Source organism: Diadema antillarum, unplaced genomic scaffold, assembly GCF_040938485.1.
Source record: "Diadema antillarum isolate AM-2024a unplaced genomic scaffold, OU_Dant_1.0 seq00001367_RagTag, whole genome shotgun sequence".
Lineage (NCBI taxonomy): Eukaryota > Metazoa > Echinodermata > Echinoidea > Diadematoida > Diadematidae > Diadema > Diadema antillarum.
In genome coordinates, this window is record NW_027272129.1 from 543,843 (window position 1) to 556,407 (window position 12,565).

The window sequence follows — 12,565 nt, forward strand, 5'->3', positions numbered from 1 at the left end:
ATGTCATATAAAAAATTATTTGTCAGACAAGTCAATTATCCCTTCCCTTATGTGAATGATAGTATGCCACTGAGATTTTTGGGGAGGGAGTTTAAAAATGCCTATGTGCTGATATACCCCAAGGATAGTTCTACCACTAATACTCGAGTCGCTATAATGACATAGTATAAGCCTTTGTTTCCCAGGAATGTCAAAGGTACAAGAAGATCATATGCATTACCAGTGTAATGTTGTTTTTTTTCTAATGAAAGCCTGGATCATAGTGAAAACTTACTTTAAGCCCTAGAATAATTTTCTCGTTTTCTTGTGAAAATTTTAACGTCAGCTGAACACACACATCCTAAAATGGGGCAACATACATGGTGTGCTGTACACACCCCACACTTTAAAAGAGTGCTATATTGGATAACTACGACATACACACACACACAATAAGATACATCCAAGCGGATGTCAATTCCCATGTGGAGAATATAATGTTGGATATATTTGACTGACTCATATTATAGCACTTCTGCTCTAAATATGGCAATGACATTATCTAATCACTGCCATGGGATTAATAAATATCTTAATAGTCCAATACCAAGCATGGTAGTGTGGAGTACCGAACTTGAGTACTAGTATCCAGCCCTCGGTAAAATAATACGTCACCATCCTGGACTTTTCCACTGCACCCAGTAGCCACAACGCATTCAGTACACACACGCACACACACACACACACACACACACACACACACACACACACACACACACACACACACACACACACAGACACATAGCTTGATGGAACATATGACTACCCAAGCTCTCACACACATTGTACACCAGCCAAGTCTATGCCGGCGAGAGTGGTAGAGAGATACTAAATAGTTGACATGCTCCGAGTGTCAGTCATTCCATGGCACACAGACACACTGACAGACTGACGGACGAACGGAGGGACAGAGGCTACTTCCCTCTACCGGTATAGACATGCACATGTGATTGCACTCCTCCACAACAATAAACAAAAATGCAAATCTGTGCACTGCTTGCATGACAAACTACCAAAGGTAGCTTTGTTACATCTACCAGATGCACCATACTCTATTTAGATCATAATCACTATAATAACCTCTTGTAAAGTCTTTACTCATTTCATTGACAAGGATCTGCACTTGTATTTCAAAACCCCTTTAAAAGATCTGATGTCCTGCTATTAGACACATATCAACCTTTTTCTCCACACGAGTGCATTACATTCTATGCACTTTATCTTTATAAATTCTTGCTATCAAAAGATATGAGTGATCATTTGTAGGATCATTACACAGTCAGTCACACTATAACTTTGAGAGTACAAAAAACAAAGCACCTTGAATAACAACCTAAGTTTGAGGATTATTATAAGAAATCGTTACTTTTTCATCAAGATTTTCTTCATTGGTTCGCATTGCCACAAAGGGTACTAAAAATGCAAATTGTAACAATTTCAGTATCAAAAGTGTTCCAGGTCTGGTTTGCTTATTTTTAGCCACAAAACAGTGGGCATTCACAAACCTTTTATTCCTCATTTATCCTGATAATCATGAAATAATCTACACAACAAAGAGGAATATTACTAATTTCTTTGGTGGTGTTGTTGTTGTTGTTGTTGTTGTTGTTGCTGTTGTTGTTATTTTTTAGTCCTCATACCCTCTAACCTTACACATCAACATAAACAAGGCGGTCCCCGGGTTACACCTACATTGGTATTGATTTGCAATCATTTCATATATCCCCTGAAAGCAAAAAGGGCATTAATGCATGTTATTGTATAGAGTTTTATGTCCTACATTACAAGCAACCAACAACATGATTCATCTACAGTATCCAAAGAAAACATTTACCGGGTATACATGATTTAAAATATCAGGTCAAAGTACTGCTTTGAATCAAAATGGTTATGAATATTAAGGAATTTGTGTTATTTTACTCTATACTTAAGATTCAGAGAAAGTCTCTTAACTGTGCTATTTTTGCATCCTGAAAGAATGCCCAATATGTGGTTTATAATTTTTCTTACAATGGCATTCTTTCAAAAATTGCCTTTTATTTGCACAGTCTACAGTGATATATTGCAAAATATAGTTATATAACATATATAGCACATCACAAAGCTTGATGTTCTTGGTACTTCTCCATTAACTCTTAACATAAAGGACCTAAAAAACTGAAAGCCATTGATTGGTCACTAAAACTTCAGCCTTGATTTTTTGTCCTATCTAATCCAGTGATACGCAAGTAGGGAGCCATTCACTCACTGTGGTAATACACTGTAGCTTTGTAGCTCGGAACAAGACGAGATCTTCTCTGTACAATAGACTTTAGAAAAGTCTCTGCCTGCGAGACACTTTCACGTCATGAGGCCTATGACGTATTAACTAGCCAATCTAGATAGAGTGCAGTACAGACAGTGAAATGATTTCAAGACAAACTCTTGGAATATCTGCATTTATAACCCTTGTATTGTTGTAGGGGGGAAGCATTTATATTTAAAACCTATCTCCCTTTCACCACCTATCACACATGTCCCTATCAAATAGATTTTGATGGTGAAAAAGAAGAGGCCATAATACATCAGGACTTACAAGAATTGGTAGCCATGTATAGTCTAAAAGAACCGTATCCCAAAATAGACAGTTCTCTTTCTGTTGAATTCTGCAGGATACATGGAAATAAAAAACCAATCATTGTCGAATCTCATGTTTTTCAGCTTTTAACCATCAAACCTCACTCTATGATTTTTCATTCCAAAGTCTGATTAGTTTCAAATAGCGGAAAAAAATGAAGAAGTTCTGTTTGTGCTGTTTACAGGAAAAAAAGGACATCTATCTACAAGGGCATGAACTTAATGACATTTTTAGTGAGATAACAACATCATAATTCTATGTCTCGTTGATGTAGGTACAGTGTATTACACAAACAATATTTGACCATACGACAGTACCTATCTGATATGTCAAGTTATTCCATCACCATGACAACAAAAGATTGTTGACAAACAAAACATGCATCTTCTCACTGACAGACTGATGTTTTCAAAATATCTGACATAATCCCCAGCTCACAAATTCAGCTGATGTTTACAAGGCACCCTTCTTTACACTGATCAGCCATAGCTCTTCATTGTGATGTGATAGACACATTGATATTTCATTTGTGCTAAAAAAAAAATTATGATAAATTTTCTACAAATGTCAGACAACTTCCCTCACTAGGTCTGCGAATTGTCATCCTGTACCTGTGAGGAGATTTCATCATATATTCAAGTCAGAATTCAGAATGATATAACTTATAAACATATCATATACATGATAGAAGTACCACACACAGAAAAGGAATGAACAGCAATCTGACTAGCTAAACTATCAAAGTACTTCCATGTATGTCAGTTCTCCGGTATTTACCACATCACGGTTTAACAGTCATAAGAGCCCTAGAATCATCATTTTTTTGTTCTTCTGATGACCAGAAATACAAGCTATGAGAAAACCTGGAGATGATAGAGCTAAAATAATGATTTGGAATCTAAAAAAAAAAAAAGAAAATAATTGGCCAAACTGACAACCCAATTTGGCTTGAATCAGCAGCATGTTTCTGTAGGCAGCCAAAAGTGGGAGCTCTCTTAAAAAAAAAACCAAACAAACAAACAAACAAACAAACAGAGTCAGACATTCCAGTTTCCCTGAAACTAAGTGAGGAGCTGACATAAGGTATTTATTAAATATTCCATCTTAAAGAATGAACACTTCGACCATGGTAACATTATAATTTCCGTTTGTGACACCAGTATACACATCAGCATAATACACTTCTGAATTTGTTTCATCTCAGGCTAACAAAAATCAGATACACAAATGAAGCTTCATGTTTCTTTCATTTCATCTAGATGCCTACACATGTACATACCCCTAATGTTGAGAATTTGCCTACAATGGCATCAGACCACATCTTTGTCTCGTTTCGTTTGGATATCTTTTCATTGCAATCACAACCTCCCTGAAAAAGACCTCACATAATGCTACTACCTCTGCACACTGTGGCGAGGTGGTGGACTGATTTAAAATAATTGATTACATTTTTTTTTTTTTTTTTGCTTTTTGCACAATGAAATGACACACAAGGACATTGCTACCTATCACTTTACATGCCACCATCATTGATTGTAAAATGGACTGGAGCTATAGAGAAATGACAGGCTCTATTAGTCATTAGCATAAAACAACCCCACCTACAGTATGTCACTTTACACTTGTTTCTACTCACTCAGGGACTGCACTGAATCCTATGGTGTTATCAGCTCTTAATGATGCTTCAATTTAAAAATTTTCCACGCTCATGGATATCAAAAGACAACGCAGAATGGCACGACACTTCAAACATGTCAATGACAATTTGTATGTTATTTTCCTTTCAAGTGCAGGCCCAGGTCTAACATAATACCGCTTTCTTTCCCCTACAAAGCATGATCTGTTTCACCACTAGTTACAAAGTGCTGTGACACAATCATAAATGTACAAACAGAACATGAACAGAACGTTACCGAAAAATAAACTACCTTTGGTAGTATGTAAATAAAATTCTGCAGCTCTTCCCGAAAAAGTAATGATTAAAAAAAAAAAGTTTCCTGGTTCTGTCAAATGTATTTGCTGGGAGTAACCATTCCAGAGTTGGGGGCAAGAGCACAATCTTAGGCTGAGAAATAGAAGGGCTGTTTTTTTTTTTTTTTGGGGGGGGGGGGGGGTATTGAGTTCTTGGTATCATGTTGTAGAGCTTAATCTCCTCTACATTGTGGTGTCAATATCAAATTATTTTCAATTTCAGTCATTTGTTTCAAATCAAAACCAAAAGGGTGCCATTTTACACTACATTTGGAACAATGCTCATAAATCTACTAACTTTTGATCAAATAATCTTTTTACTTCAAGACAATTGATTGCTTAGTTTTTTTTTTCTATTTATGCTCAAATCTTAGAACATGATAACGCCCTTCTGGTTCTCAGCAGAAGATATCTGATTGATAACCCCTAGACTCGCATGGCGAGAGGGACTTGAAGAAATGGTTGTGATATGGAGAAGTGTTATATTAAGAGAAGTGTAAAAAATGAAGGCTAGATTATTATGTCACTTGATACCTGAAAATGAACATACTTGTTTGTCAGGGCAAGAGTCTTTTATTGAGCGCGGTGATGAATACGAAGCCAGAGTTATGCATCTGGCATGTGAACTTTGGTTTACAAGAGATTAGACGTACCGCTGTGTTTTGTGACATTAGAAAAGGTCTTCTTCATGTTCAGAGCCTGCTTTTGTCTAAACACTGTTGGTCAATGGAATGGAAAGATTGAATGTGAGATTCCTGTATTACTAATCACTGGAGACTGTAAGATGACATCAAATTTTGATCATGGGAATAGAAAGTAGCATTTCCACAATTTCTGCTTGGACACAGTATAATTCTCCCAATAATAACAATTCTGAGTTAGCTGGTATTTCCATTGGTTCTACTGTTATTCTTCCTAAGGTAAGGTAGCATTATCACCCATACTTCTTTATCTGCGTTATTTTATTAGCTGGCTGGCAGCAAGTTACAGAGTAACACCACGTAAGGTTTTGTTTTTGCTTTATGACAGATACACCACCGATAAACATATAATTTACATATCAAAACTATTTTCATCTCACAAAATTCCCACTGACTACACAAAAGGACAATACTTGTTCAACCTTTTGCCAATTAGAATCTCTCTGTAATGATAAATTCCTTGATGCAATCATGCATATACAGATCAATTAATCGCTGGCCCCTGAATGCACCTCGTCACAAACACCACACATGCATGTGTGATAATAGGCACTCTGTACCTACAGTGTACTCTACATGAATGCATGTGGCCAGTGCTTTGAAGCACTCAGTGTAATTGTCATGCTGCTCAAATTTTCTAAGTGTCGCTGAAAGTACCGGGTATGTGCATTGTTACTGATTATGTCATTAAAGAGTGATCTACCCATTTTTCAATAACCCTTCTGTGAGTCATGTTTTTACAATAGAATGTGGAAACAGAGTAATACGGTACATAGTTATAGAAATTTATGGATTTTAGATCTTATAACTTTGAAATTCTGACCCAAGTTGACCATTGTTCATTGCCAGGGGCGGATCCAGGAATTCCGTAAAGCGGAGGTGCATGCGCCCCCCCCCCCCCATTTTTCTTTTTATTTTGTTTGTTTTAACAAAAAATAAAGAGGGGGGGCACACCCAGTGTGCCACCACCTGGATCCACCACTGATTGCTGTGTTAATCACGGATTACACGGATGTAGCAGTCCCACACATAGTATTGTGTGTCTGTCAAATTTAAATAGTTGCTCAGTCATAAAAACAAAAAAACAAAAAATAACATGATCTGCCAGAATGGCACACTTTCCTTAATTCATATTTATACATATCATACAAGATGAAAGTCTGTGACAGGAAAAAACAAGAGGAAAGGCCTAAATATTTTTTTCCCTGTTTTGCCACCATTGTTAGTGCAAAAGCACTAAGAGATGAGACAATAGGTTATAAGAGCATGGCCATATACTCTCTTTCCTTCAGATATTCCATCCTGAAGATGAAACTCCCTTTAACAGCATTGATTCTGCAGGAATGATAGTTTAGAAGCTCTGCATGGAATTGAAAGTACACTTAATTAAAATGCATAAACACACAAAAGTTACACCGATTATACATCCGTGACAAATTCTGTATGTTATACATATGCCATTAATTATTCTTGATTTTATCTCTTCACAGAAATCATAATCATGCTGTTGATACTTTTATTTACATGCATGCATTTATAAAGCTGGAAATACCAGCATTATGTGTTGGTGATAAAATTTCAGGTGGCTGGTATATATAAACTGCTTTTTACTGGCTACTACAGGATCTCAAGTAACATATCTATCAACGTGCTTGCTTTTTAACTGACCTTCAAGGAAAAGTCGAACATGTGCATTTATTACAGGTACTGTAAAGTGTGGCTATACCAGCAATTCAGGAACTGTTAACTTGTGGTTATATTTTTACAGTCTTATCACTCTTTACAGCATAGTGCATACACTGTTATGATGCAGTTATATCAAATGTTGATAGATCTGCTTCAGTGCTATAAATCTATTCGCTATGACACTGCTAACAGTGATTTTTATTTGATTCATCAAAAAATATGGTTTGAGATTGTAAAACATACTTAAAGAGACTTCTTTGATCCTGAAAAGGCTGGGATCACTGAAGGTTTGCTGAACTTTGTCTTCACTAAAATTGTTCATATTAGTATCCTTAAGATTGCATATACATTCATAATTTTTCATGCCTGCTTGACTTCATTTTGTCTTTTGGTAGACTGATGTTGTACACTTTAATTAATCACTCACCTGTTTCAACTGTTAGATTTAAACAATATTTTACTCAGTTTCTTTGTTCAATCAATTTTGTGTTGCTCCCCATTTATGTATGAAAAAAAGCAAAAATAAAATCAATCAATCAATCAATCAAGTTAAGGCTTTTACATTAGATGGTTGTAATCAATGTCGGATATGATCATAATGTCAAATTCTGTCAGACAGTGCATTAGGTTTCCACTTCGTATTTGTTCAATTTACAAGTACTTCAAACTTGAATGATATGTAAGATACCTAGAACTTGTTCTAATTTGTGGACAGCATCACAAGCCTAGCGACTCGATCTAAAAGAACAACGTCTTTGTATCAGGGGAAACCTCATAACAATGAATTCACACATTCAAATCAAAACAATGTCAAAAGATTGTACCTCTTCCCATCCGGGATACCTCCCTGTATGCCCTATAGTGTCAGTTGCCACAGAGTTTGATGACAATATTAAACACATACTGTCTACGATGGAGTGATATCATTTTTAGAGTGTTTAGTGGTGGTGTGAAACAAGAAGCGTCAAGCGAGTTTTTTGTTCTCCCCCCTAATAAGCTGTGGATTTCTTTGTACTGCAAACGTCATAGCTAACCTTGAATTATACCAGCACAGGCTACTACCAGTTATCTATGCCTAGGTCTTTTCATCACATACTCGGTGAACCAGGGTTAAATCAGTTACAGCTATCGGTAGCATCCACAGGATGTGACAATTCTCCCAACTATTCGTTCACTCTGCTGGAAAACGTGATCAAAGAAAGCATATTATGGCCATTTTTCATAAACACAGTAAATATGCGATTATTTATTACACAGTGATAACAAAGAAGAATCTGTGCACATGTTCTAGCACGCTACTTAGCCACTTACGAAACTGGACCCTCAAATTGATAAAAGGAATAAGAACCCACAGAAGCATGCAAGGTAACAAGACCTTTATGCACGCTCACTTTGTTGGCTACTGGAATTTTTTCCACAGCCATAAAATGTTTGTTTGAAAGATTTCGGGGTCCAGTCACAGAATACATGCAGTCAGAAAGAGGACAGATACATTTTACCTGAATACTTCAGTCACAGTTGACTTGTTTCTCACGTGTGTCCACACGTTTCTTCGATATTACGTGACACCTCAAAGTGTTGCAAACACTTCACTTCTACAATCATTTGTGTCTTTAAGGGTTTCACTTGTAAATCAACTGGTATACGGGTCAGAGATCTGAAATTGCTTTTTTCAGAAACATGAAAAATTTTTGAGCAACAAGCACTTTCACATTTCATGACAACATTACTTTGTCAATTGTGTTAATCACAGAGGATGCAGTTGGTATGCAATTAGTTTGGTTCCCTTCAAAGAAACATTCAGTACTGCCAAATTGTCTTCTACTTCTAGAAATCTAACCTGGTATGATTGGTTTACTAAATTATTTGATACCATTTTATTAGAGAAAAAAATCTAGACTTTATATACTCATATCATATCATTGTACATCAAATGTGTATCTTAACTTGCAATTGATGAAATCGTTACCAACACTATAGGTATTTGTTGGTAGCTTTTTTTTTATCTTCTGGATGTCACTACTGACATCAGTATTTGACATTCTTTGTGCTTCCTAATGCCTGTGCATAATACAGGACTTTCTTATAATTCCTACATATTGATATTCAAATCCCTTAATAACATCACATTGCTACAGTTTTGTGAACATGCTATCAAATGAGATCATATCCCATTGATGCCTCTATATTCTTTCTCCCTACACTGTTTATACATCCACCCTATACACAAGACTGACATCTTTATCCCCTGAAATTAAACAGATAAGTATTGTATACAGGCCTACATTGTACGTCACGAATCATTGTTTATATGTAATGTAATGTTTAAATCACAGAGTTTATGGGTAAGTGTGCACTGAATTTCCCTTTAAAAGAATTTTTTTTTTCATCAACCTTATGTCCCTGAGATTACCTTCTTTGTAAACACTTAGACCTTGATAAGTATTGGGAAAATCCCAACAAAATGCTGAATGATAAACAACTCCAGCATGGCCGGGCATGTGGTTTAGTTATATGAATAATAATAATATATTTTTTGATAATTTGCAAGATGATGGCTCAGCCTTAGATGAATGCTCTAATCAAGATTAACTTAAAAAAATAAAGATCGAAAGAATGTCCATTACTAAATCAGCACAAGACTTAACCTATTGAGAATGGGTTGATTTTGCTACAACATCGCATATTTCCCACAGACACGTAGGCCTACTGCCTGAATATACTTGGGACTAGTCTTCAAGTTAAAAAAAAAGAAGAAAATAATACCAAAGCCTGGATATGAGGCTATGATCTCCCATCTCCACTACCACCCCCCCCCCCCACACACACACATACACATATGCTTGTATCAAATTACTGTGGCATCTATCCATCAGGGCTGTTTATACTATGTCTCTGACGGATATCTAGAAATTAAAAACTAGATACCAGGTATACAACGCATGTATGTTGCACACAACATGGGACATCACTGACCACAAGACACTAATACTAAGACTTCATGCACTTCAAACATTGTTGCCATCATGTACTAAAGGGTTTCTGACTGATTCAGGTATACTATATTCCTATAAGTATATGTGAGAGTCTACCAGGGGGACACCTTGTCATTCATTATTTTCCACCAGATAGGCATGCATGGTCAATGTATAGTGACGTAGCATATACCTCTGGCAGCTAACAAGAACTGACATGATGGATGATGCTTTGGTTGTTATCTTTGCCTCCCAGAACATGCTGATCTTCTTAGGCTACGTTTAATCTAAAAATATTCTGAGGCAGAATCACGATCCTAAACGCATTTGAGGCATTTTCAGGGGTTAAATAAATGCAACCGGGTTTTCAAACACGTTCAGAAACAGCGTTTTGAAACGCCTTTCAAAGGGCATTTTGAAACGCGTTTGAGACCACGATCGCCGTTCTGTGAGAAGATAAACGCAATGCCGTTTTGAAACGCATTTATATCTCAAGGTCAAATCCCAGCTGTTTCTGGTTGTGCTCTCTACCCATTATTTGTGTGTGACTGATGAGGCATGTATGTTTGCTGGTACACAGTTAACCTTTACTTCCCGGGTCGAACGGCGCAAAGTAGCTGCGCAGTGACAACACTCGAATCGTGATTGTATGATGGATAGATAAACGCTGCACCCCGAGAATCGCGTTTCAAACCATGTTCACAAGCACCATTCCAAACACGTTTTGAAACGTGATTCTCTCTCTCAAGTTAGATAAACGCAGCTTTAATCTTGCTTTCATAAGACACACTGATATATCTCTGCCTCTCGAGGATACCATACCACAGAATTTCTGATCTCAATGACCACACAACATGCTCTCACACAATCTCTCATATACTGTAAGACCTGAAACGTTACATGCATTTTGATTTCGCAAATTTTGCAAGAGCCAAGATTCGTGAAATCAAAATGCTCGTGAAAGTTCTTGCCACCACTACATCGTTGAATGCCGGTGGCAATTCTCGAAAATTTCATGCTGTGAAAAAGGCTGCCGGCTCCAATTTGCAAAAATTTCATGCTGCAAAATATCTTGCTTTACAGTAGGTTGATGGAATTGCAAAATAACTGCACCGATCACAATGTGAAGAAGTGTCCTGTCTATCCTGTGAAATTAATGTGTCTCAAATTCCACTGCATAATTTGGAGTAATATATACTGGGTATCTTTGTTAGATAATGAAGGAAAGTTGTTCTTTGCCTGTCAGGGTTTGCTGTGTCATATGTTGCTCAACTACATCACACATTCATTAAAACAGGTCATGTTTCAACTATCAACATTCATTCACTCATTTTATTTCCAAACATTCATTCAAACAGGTCATGTGACAACTATCTACATGTCTTTCCTTTTGTTTTCTTTTGGTGTATGCCAGGAAAAGAAATGACATTATCTAAAATTCTGAGCAAACCCACTGATAAACTACAAGGGTGATTTATTACAACTACTTGGGTGATTTATTAGTCTCTCAACCAAGTCTACAGAAATCTGCATATTTCCTAAAATGCATCATGAATCAAGTATGTTTTCTAAGTATGACTCCAAAAAAAAATTGACAAAAATGTAGGAAGTAGGAAGCCTTTTCGCCCAGCTGTGAAACTACAAGGGAATACAAATCTCAAGTGATTTATTAGTCTCTCAACCAAGTCTACAGAAATCTGCATATCTTCTACAATGCATCATGAATCAAGTATGTTTTCTGAGTATCACTCCACAAAATTTGACCCAAATGTAGGATGTAGGAAGCCTTCTAGCCAAGCCATGATTCCACCATGTCAGATCAATAGAAACTTGACTCAATAAGGCAGGGTTTAGGAGAGAAAGATTCAATAGAAATAAATATGTGCCAGGCTTCTTTATCATAGATTCAAAGAAAAAAAAATCGAGAGGGGCACCAGTCTAGAAACTCATCTATGGAAGTAGCTCACTCATCAATGTCTGGCATTTAGCACTCTACATACCATATTGAGCAAGGAATAGACGAGTTAGATTTTCTATTTCACACATGGTAGCACCATTAGATCAATGGGAGAATCTACCCACTGTTGTCTAATCACAATTCAGGAAGGAATGAATTAACTTTTCTACTCTCAAGGTCCTAAAGACACTGAAGATTATCAGTCCGACACAGCTCTTGTCCCTTTCATTTTAATGTCATGCACTCCAATGAGTTCTTTTGATGACTACACAACAAAATAAATGAATTTTGCTCTTAACTGTTTATAAATGATATTGTGATAAATATGTCACTAAATAAAGTACTTCAGGGCTATGACACTACATAAAACACTTACAGGAAATGTCACATAGCATACTGTAGGTGACCAATATGACATATTTTCTTTCGTGAGCTTAAAGTACAGGAGATTTAAGATATTTGAAAATTCTCTGTCAGATAATGTCAAATTATTTGAGCCTTCCACTGGTTGAGACTGGTCTACTCTATACATACTCTGACATGACTCTTTTACTGCTATGCCTACTCTACATACTGTTCCCTACTGACACTGTTCTATACAACACATCAATTTATAAAT